The sequence below is a fragment of the Triticum aestivum genome, chromosome 3B (assembly GCF_018294505.1).
Source record: "Triticum aestivum cultivar Chinese Spring chromosome 3B, IWGSC CS RefSeq v2.1, whole genome shotgun sequence".
Classification (NCBI taxonomy): domain Eukaryota; kingdom Viridiplantae; phylum Streptophyta; class Magnoliopsida; order Poales; family Poaceae; genus Triticum; species Triticum aestivum.
In genome coordinates, this window is record NC_057801.1 from 51,993,041 (window position 1) to 52,002,058 (window position 9,018).

Genomic DNA, 9,018 nt, shown 5'->3' on the forward strand with positions numbered 1-9,018 from the left:
CTCTCGCCGTAGGTTCTCCCCATGCTTGCGGTGGTAGAGCGACGTGCATGGTGATGGTCGAGGGATGCTCTACATCACCGAGCCTGAGATCCGGAGCGTCCTTGGCTGTATGGACATGGCGACGGCTATTGCTAGGTAACGGCATGCATGTTGGTTTTTTACTAGTGGTTATGGCGCGCCGTTGGCGCGTCACCTGAACGGGAGCTGGGCGGTGCCAGGTAGGACACGCCCCTTCCATCGTCCTATATGTACTAATTAGCACATGTGATGTTACTATCAAGCAAGTGATATTTGAAAGAGAGCACAACAACAGAAATAAACAGACATCGATAAGAGTCGCATTACAGATATAAAAAGGTGCAGTTAAAGCTGATGAGTGGCGATCTTAGTGGTTACATGCCTGACAACATATATGCTATCTGTTCAAAAGCACCATGTTGCAACATCCAAAAGAAGCAAGGTTCAATACGTCATAAGCTCCGTACATGGATGGATCATATTCATACGCGACTTCTGTCATTGTCGATAATGCGTCTAGAGGCGATGGCACGGTGAGAGAAAGGCGGCATTTTCGGTGACCTTGAAGCGGAAGGCGCAGATGTCTCCTTCGCGGATGTGTGCACGGTGGCAGGTGATGGTGGCCCTCTTGTCAGTTCCCAGCATGATGCGATAATCATCATGCACATTGCCGTCAGCAAGCCTGATCTTCAGTGTATCATCATCCAGGTTAATGTAGTCCATCGGATTCTCTTTGGTGTAGTGGACCTGAAAATACTTGCAGGAGAAAGGAAGGAATTGAGAGGGATGTACAATGTCATGCAATATGCAAGAAATAATGTGTTTTGAAGTTACGATTCACTGGCCTGGCTTGGCAAATGTCTTGTATGATGGTGCATACATAGTACTTGATGTTTGTTTTTTTTGCGCCAGAACATGACAAACAGGGCATCTACATGGTGCTCATAGAGCTTAACCTCATTGCCCCAACAACAATGTTCCTCAAGCTCACCAGGTGCTCCTGCATTGCGCTCAATATCAGTGAGAACCAAATGAAGTGGGTTATGGAACAGCCTTAAATATCATTGATTGTTTGAAGATAAAGCTTTATATAAGAGAAAAGTGTACCCAAGTTCCAAAGCTATCCTATAAGAAAGACATGAAGGTAAGTAACTAAGTTAAGGATCATTCTTCGGAAGCAGTGAAGTTCAAGTACAAAAGCATGGCAGATTGTAAAATTGTACCATCGCTCCTTGTAACTCCTAAAGTTGTGAACACACACATATATGATGAATAAGACACATGCTCATTGCAAATTAAACATGATTGGTTTCTTGGAGCTAAAGCTTGGACTTAGATAAAAGTGGACCCAAGAATAGATGAAGCTAAACAACTAAGTATATTATTGTTCGGACAATATCATAAGAAATTACAAAATTGTACGGCAACTCCTTTTAAGCTCTAAACTTGAGAACTCACAAATGGTTCAAGAAAAGTTTCATAGCAGCAGTGACATTGGAAATGATGACAGAGAGCCATGGTGAGAGGAATCAGTAAAGTCAGGAAACAAATATCAGGCAAGCACAGGTACCTAAAACTGCAGAGCAAGAATTAGACTAATATGATGTTATATTGTGTATCATGATGCTATAACTTGTTTGTATTTACATATATAATATGCTGGTTTTCAGCAGTGTGGAGAAGAAGAGAACAAAATAGCAGGCGATGCAGCTGCGTTTCATACATAACCAACATGGCGCATGCTTACCGCGTATGTACTCTAGATGGTCTTCTTCATCGCACTATGGAAAACGTGTTTAGAGAATTGTTAGCGTGAGAAATAAGAATAATATTTGTTTGAAATAGAAATTGTGTATATGAATTCAAATAGAATCGAACATAGTATTGAGGCGCAAGCAGGCAAGCAGCAGTGATAAAAGTTTAATAAAGTCCATAGCCTCACAAATTGTGCAGACAGATAATGAGGTATTTTGTGAAGACAGATAATGAGGTATACTTCCCGCACTGAGTGTATTTAGTTCACAGTGCACTGTTTTACAAAATGCAAAATGCCACAGACAGGCATGCTGTGAGTTTATATCATTGTGATTCAACAATGATGCATGAAAAATTGTGGGTAAGCACATTCTTCGTGTCAATGCGGCAGGCTCTTCCTTGCATATATTTTACATTTTTAAACCTAACAAAATTGATGGTTGTATTGTTGTGAAGAGCCTGGTTAGCTAGAACCAACATATTTCGAAGAGATGTAGGGTTATAAATTAAGAATCTACTACATAACCTATAGTAGCTTGTAAGAGAGCTATTTGTGAGCTACTATGGCAGGAATATATGCAAATCTAGAGCATTTGGAAAAGTGTGGACAGACAGGAGAAAAGTGAGAGTCGATTTTCTGATGGAATCGATTGGGTGGTACCTGGTTGGATGCCGAGTGGTTGACCGCCGGCGGCGCACACAAAGCTGATGCGTGTCGACGGCGAGCTTCACACCCCTTTCATTCTCCTATTTCCAGTATGTGTAGGGCAGCTGCATACAAACACCGGCTCTTCAACTTATCTATTACAAGTAGGGGGGCATCTATACGGAGCACAACTACAAACAACTGGAGCATAGTCTCTATAACACAAAATTGATCATGTTAGACAGGTCGAATAGCTTGATCAGCAAGGAGGTGGGCATTGTTATACGCTGATGATTTCCTCTTTCTAGTTCTATTCTATCCCAAGATGCTTTACGCCCTTGCCTACAGTTGACAAAAGGAAAAATAAATTCATAATTTCAGTAAGTATTTGTTGGCAGATTAAGAAGCAGGTGAGTGCAACATAGCAGCAACATAATAGACACGTATCACCGAAAGAAATGAGAAGTGGAATTATGTGGTAGGAGTAAATGTGATATTTGAGGTTGTCTAAAATTGATGAAAGCCCAGGACTGAGCAAACCAGTAGTAAAGAAGTTTCTCTTATAACACAATAATGAATAAAGCTTTGCCTTTGTCTAATAGAATAAACAGAAAAGTGATAAATATGATATGACGGTAACAACCTAATAAAAATGCTTGAGAAAACATACATGAAGAAGGTTCTTTATTGGGCAATTCTTCAAACATTCTGTTGGCAACCATTCAACACAATTCCATAGACAACAGATATAATTTTCTACAAAAATCTTATGTCAACTATATACTACAATGCTATGTTAACAAGTTCGGGATAGTACTGTTATCCACAAGAAGGTAATTCGTTTGAAGAATAAGAAATATCAATGTCAAACATCACTTTTGTTGTTAAAAACATCATTCGTTCATCATATAACACTATTTTTTTTGACAAATCCTGTACACCAAATTATTTACAAGAAGTCAACTTCTCATTTCTAAAAGGTTAAAAAGGGATCTATTTGGTAACAAAAAATACACAATGGATCAATCCTTAGCTACCAAGTAAATCATCCATTCTTGGGAGTATACACCATCACGCCCCTACAAGCCTATGATATTTTCTAGCATCGCCTGACACGGACCGGATCGATTTGCTGACTCGAGGACGATTGCCGGAGAGGGGAAACGGCACGTCCGCATATGTAAGTCACCCCCAACACACAACGGGGAGCTTGTCACCAAATTTGCATCATCCATTATCCATTTTCAGAAACAACAAAGCCAGCAGTCAAATTCCTATGGGCAGATATCAGGCCATAAGAAGCCTTGAGATGATCGAGTCCAAAAAAATTGAAGTTATCACTAATTCACTCACAAAAGTAAATTACATGCAGAAAAGAACACATAGTCCACTCAGTTTTATTCATTTAGTATATACAAGTTTTAAGGAGGCCAACACTCATGGTGGGGGCAGAAGTAGAAATTAAAAGATACCTTTGATGTAGTTGTCATTATCCAACGTGAATCCGTTATACATTCCTGCAGGCAAAACAATCATGCCCCCTTCCTTCACTGCTATACAGATCCACTCTTCATTTTGGTCCCTCGCATCAAAGTATCCTTGACAACATTAAAAAAACAATTTGGTAAAGCATGTTACCGTGATTATCACTGGAAATATAACGGTTTATGGCTTTCTCATTTAAAATGCCAAAAAGGATAAAGAAGGCACCTACCAGTCTACCACTGGACATCCTTCAAAATTTCAGTAAACTTTTCATATGAACCCGACAAATTCTAATAAAGCTCTTCAATTGGAGATGGGAAAAAATAATGGAAGAGGTGTAGGTGGGAGCCCTTTGCCGCTGCTTACCTCGCTGCTGCTGCTGCCATGGATCTGGAGCTCAGGGAGAGGGACGCCACTTCTTCCCATCTACCTTGCCTGATCCCGGTCGCAGAGGCACGACACCGTCGACCCAACACCGGTGGCTTGATCGCAGCCGCTTCCCCTCCTCATCACTTGTCCTACAAGTTTATACGTGAATCTACAAACATGATATTCGATGAATTACTCATGGGGTAAAATTTCTTTCTTCTTTACATATTCTTCCAACAATAAAAGAATTTGCACATAGAAAAAAGTGTCTTCCTTCAGTTGAGCTTTTCAGTCCGGCACATAGAAAATCTGAATGCACCTACAAACTAAGCTAGGAAAAAAACAAAATGAAGAATCTATAACATGAAGAGCCAGTTGTCGGTTCGCACCTCTGATCGTCGACTTGTACTTATTTCTTAATTTGTTGTTGTACCTGCACACGAACCACCCAATCTATAAACTTCAAGATTGAGGTATCAAGATTTTGTTTCTTTGGGAATTGGCATGTCAAGCAGGAGTGACATGAAAAACTAATAAACATGTTAACTGAAGTTTCAAGAATGCAGGGTAAGCTAAGGATAAGAAAATAGGAAACACTACTAACCAAGTGTATAATTATCACGTGATGGAACATATGCTGAAGCATGAGTCCCAGGGCTAAAAGCAGATGTTTTCTCAAGCATCACTACACACCGGACATTATGATCTGTCCAAATACATACTTATGTGAGAAAAGTTTTAAAGTAAGCAACCATGGAACATTTACAAACCATCTTTCGACTTTAATTGCAGTTGAAGAAATGTTGTAGTATGATTGCTCGAGTTTATCTGGAGGATTCAGGGTCAAACAAGGAGCTTATCAAACCATATTCAACTATAAGTATTTCTTGGCTGAGTCAACTATAAGTATTTCTTAGCTCACAAAGTGGTATATGGCAAACTTGAAAAATCTAAAGTAAAACAATGGCATGACAGGCTTACTCAAAGACATTGAAAAAAAAAACATCTAAATCAACATACAAGGAAACAAACCCTTACTATAATCAACACAGGTAGCCTACATTTTAGGTCTATTGACATAACACCTACAAATACATGTTCTGATACAAAAACTCCTTGTTAGTCTTGGAATTTCTTCGAACACCTTGTAGGCATAGAGAAACAACATCTGCAGAAACAAAGACACAAAGATGAGCAGCTCTAGGAGTACGACACAAAGATGAGCAACATCTGCAGAAACAAAGACACAAAGACACAAAGAGAGGCGGGAAATTTTTAGAAAGAAGAGAATAACTTGTGTACTTGCATCGTGCTTCTCCTATTCGCCTCTCTTCTTCGTCGGGCAGAAGAACTGCGACATGAGAGCAGGATGGAGCCAGGCATCTCTGTGGCTAGCGCTGCTTCTGCAGAGGAAGACGGATGGTCTTGATGCCATGGACCACCGCCGCGTCTCGAGCTCCACATGCCGAGTATGAAGCTCCTCCTTGGGCCACTGCTACAAGCGTGGGGATGGAGCCATGGAGGCAGAGCTGCATCAGCTGCCACGCACAAAGAATACGGCGGAGCTCAGAGAGGAGAGAGCACCGCGCCATTAAGGAGGCACAACAGCAAAAGAGAGTGCAGCAGGAGACGGAGACGACCGGACCAAGACGCCGGAGCATCACCAGCGACGAGGAGGTCGAGTACACCGAAACCATAGACGGGTAAAACCGATGCGGGCAAGCACGGGAGGGTGGGATCGACGAATCAATGCAGTGGAGCATACAGAGCGCGAGGAGAGGAGGAGATTGGTAGCCAGCACGATCGCTGAGACCGCCGGATTTCGTCGGAACCAGCCGGCGAAGGCGGCGACGGCGAAAAAAGAGAAGGCGAGATAGATGGGGGCATCGGGTGGAGGGGACGGACTCAGGTTCCACCTATTATTTTTTTTCTCTCTATTTCTTTTCCTTCGGCCTTTCCTCGCGACGAAGCGAACAAGCCTTGCCAACGTGGACTCTATCGCTTGTCTCGTAGCTTGCGGACGTGGACAGCGCCATCGACCGCCCCTGATGCGCAGCTGAATTGTTTTAATGTGTTGGTTTTTTCCGGTGGTGACACCTATGAAGAAAGTTAGGCCAAATTAAGACCAATGGTGAGTCCTCCACTTTGCAATTTTTTGTCCTTACGGAGAACAATTCCACCTTTAATTATGTGGATGCTGCTTAGCTATTCCTTTACTCGCAGCTCCAGCAGTGTGATCCAACATATGCAGATTAAATTGGTCATTTGCTCAAAACAAAAAGGCCATGTGTTTCTTTTGAAAGGTCTCAAAGTTAATATAAGGTTATGTTCTCAAAAATATTACTTCATTCATTCCCTTATACAAGGCCACAACCTCAAATTACAGGTACTACCTCTCTCTCGGTTTACAGGGTGTGCGCGTACCCTTGGATCGTCAATTTGATCAACCTAATACAAGTCATATATTACAAAAAATATACCAACATAAACTACGGAGTTTCTACTTTCAAAAGATATAACTTTTGTGTTATATAGTTTATATTAGGGTGATAAAATTGATAACCTAGATATACGCACAGGACTTGTAAACTGAAATGGAGGTAGTACCAATATAAAATTTAATGATTGCTTTGGAAGCTAATTTTTCTTTTCGTTAACTGAGATCATTAATACGGCACATGCATGTAAGGAAGGAGTGAGAAGGATGTAGCCGAGTGTCATTATGACTATATGCATGCAAGTATTAAACAAATTACTAGTACGAGAAAACATCATTAATTTTTGACTGAATTACTGTAAGTGGCCTTATATAGATGCAAAATGTTTTTTCCGTAGTGACCTTGTATAAGTGAATGTATCTTGTATAATCTCTCTTTGGATGTGTTGTTCGGAAAAGACTTTACGGAAAATTCATGTGTAACTATACTTATTCAATGCCACGTGTTGTGGCTACGGAAGTCAGCAAGATGACATCTATCAATTTATCCTTAAGATCACGCTTCTTATTTAATGCCACATACTTTATTTTTGCACCTTCGATACATATATACCATTATTGTACTCTAAAAAGAGCCGCAGATGCGACAATCGTATCCTATACATCTATAGTTATAGTAGTGCTCATAGAACATTAAGGACACATCAAGAGATTGTGACAAGTAAGGTTTAGAAGGAAAAGGGAATTATATTGCACTTGCTTATAAACAAAGTCACAGATGACATTGGTTAGGCAGGGACTAGAAATTATGCCGCCCAATTATAACTCATCCTGGCCTTGCCCTTTCTCCCTTGTCTTGTAAACCTAATGAGCTCAAAGCATAGGCCGCGAGCCTAGGATGCAAATGAGAGACAAAGGCTCTACTTCTCCCCTTAATAGAAAGGGAACTAATTGTACTAAAAATAGTTCAATTATGTATATATAGATAAATTCTAAGTATAACTTGGACCCGCCGATCACTTAATCAATTGTCACAATGTTAATCCATCAGTGGACAATACGGCTTGGATATTTAAATAAGCGAATTAAGCAAGTCAAGAAAAAGTAATTTTTGGGTTAAATCTAGCTGTTAACATCTACTTATTTTCTTATTTAGTTTATTGAACACGTTAAAGGAAGAAATACAGTTTAGATAGACCAAAGGGAGTTTAGGAGGAGGAAGATATACCTGGAAAGTGATTGATAGTCATTCGAAATATGATAGTTAACACTACGAAAAAAGACACATCCGTGACATTTTGGGCCGAACGAAAATTTTTCTGTCATACATATGACACTTCTATGACGATAGTTGTGACAAAACCCGGTATCATCATAGATGTGGTGGGCTCCTACTTCTATGACAAAAAATCATGACAGAAAATGGGTTTTTCGTCCTGGGCGGGCCGGAGACGCAGCTGCATGACATTCTTTGGGCCGTCCATGACGGAAAAAACCATGGTAGAAGCGAGGGGGTGGAAAATTTCGGGGAGTTGCCGGTTACGGTGGGAGGTCGGGGGCGGAGCGATGTGCGTTTCTCTCGTACGTACACGCGTGTGTGCGAGGCGTTGGCTCTAACTGAAACTGAGTGAGGCGTTGGGCTCTAACTGAACCCGAGCGATTGCACTGCAGGCTACGCGTTACTGAACCCGAGCGATCGATCGATGACTGTTAACTGAATCCGATGGAGCGATTCCTTCGCTACTGCTGCTAACTGAAGCCGATCGATTGGATGAACAGTAAGCGTTGCAGGGGGGTTTGGTTGAACAGTGAGCGGTGGCGTTGCCTCTGGATGAACAGGAACCCGTGGTGTGGAGGGCTGGATGAACAGTAGAGGTTGGAGGGGTGGCCGTGGAGGGGTGGTTGAACAGGACCCCGTGGTGTGGAGGGCTGGATGAACAGGACCCCCGTGGTGTGGAGGGCTGGATGAACAGTAGACGATGGATGGGTGCTCGTGGAGGGGTGGTTGAACAGTAGCCGGTGGAGTAGCGCGCGGTGGAGGCTGGATGAACAAGAGCCCATGGAGGCTGGAGGAGGTCGACGATAGCCCGTGGAGGCTGGAGGAGGTCGACGGTGGAGATGGACAGTATCCCATGGAGTCCCGTTTTGCGGTACGCCACACCCCTCCCCCCCGTTTCGACCGTAGCGCTCCAACACAAGTCCGTTTCGTCCGTTTTGCGATACGCCACACCCCTCCCGATCAACAGGACCCCCGTTTCGACCGTAGGAGGTCCGCCTCGTCCGTTTTGCGGTACGCCACACCCCTCCC

At 42.3% G+C, this 9,018-nt stretch overlaps 1 pseudogene; it reads right to left on the reverse strand.

The window, feature by feature from the left end:
- Positions 1 to 351: 351 nt before the first annotated feature.
- Positions 352 to 9,018, reverse strand: part of LOC123067274 (uncharacterized) — a 76,418-nt pseudogene continuing 67,751 nt past the window's right edge.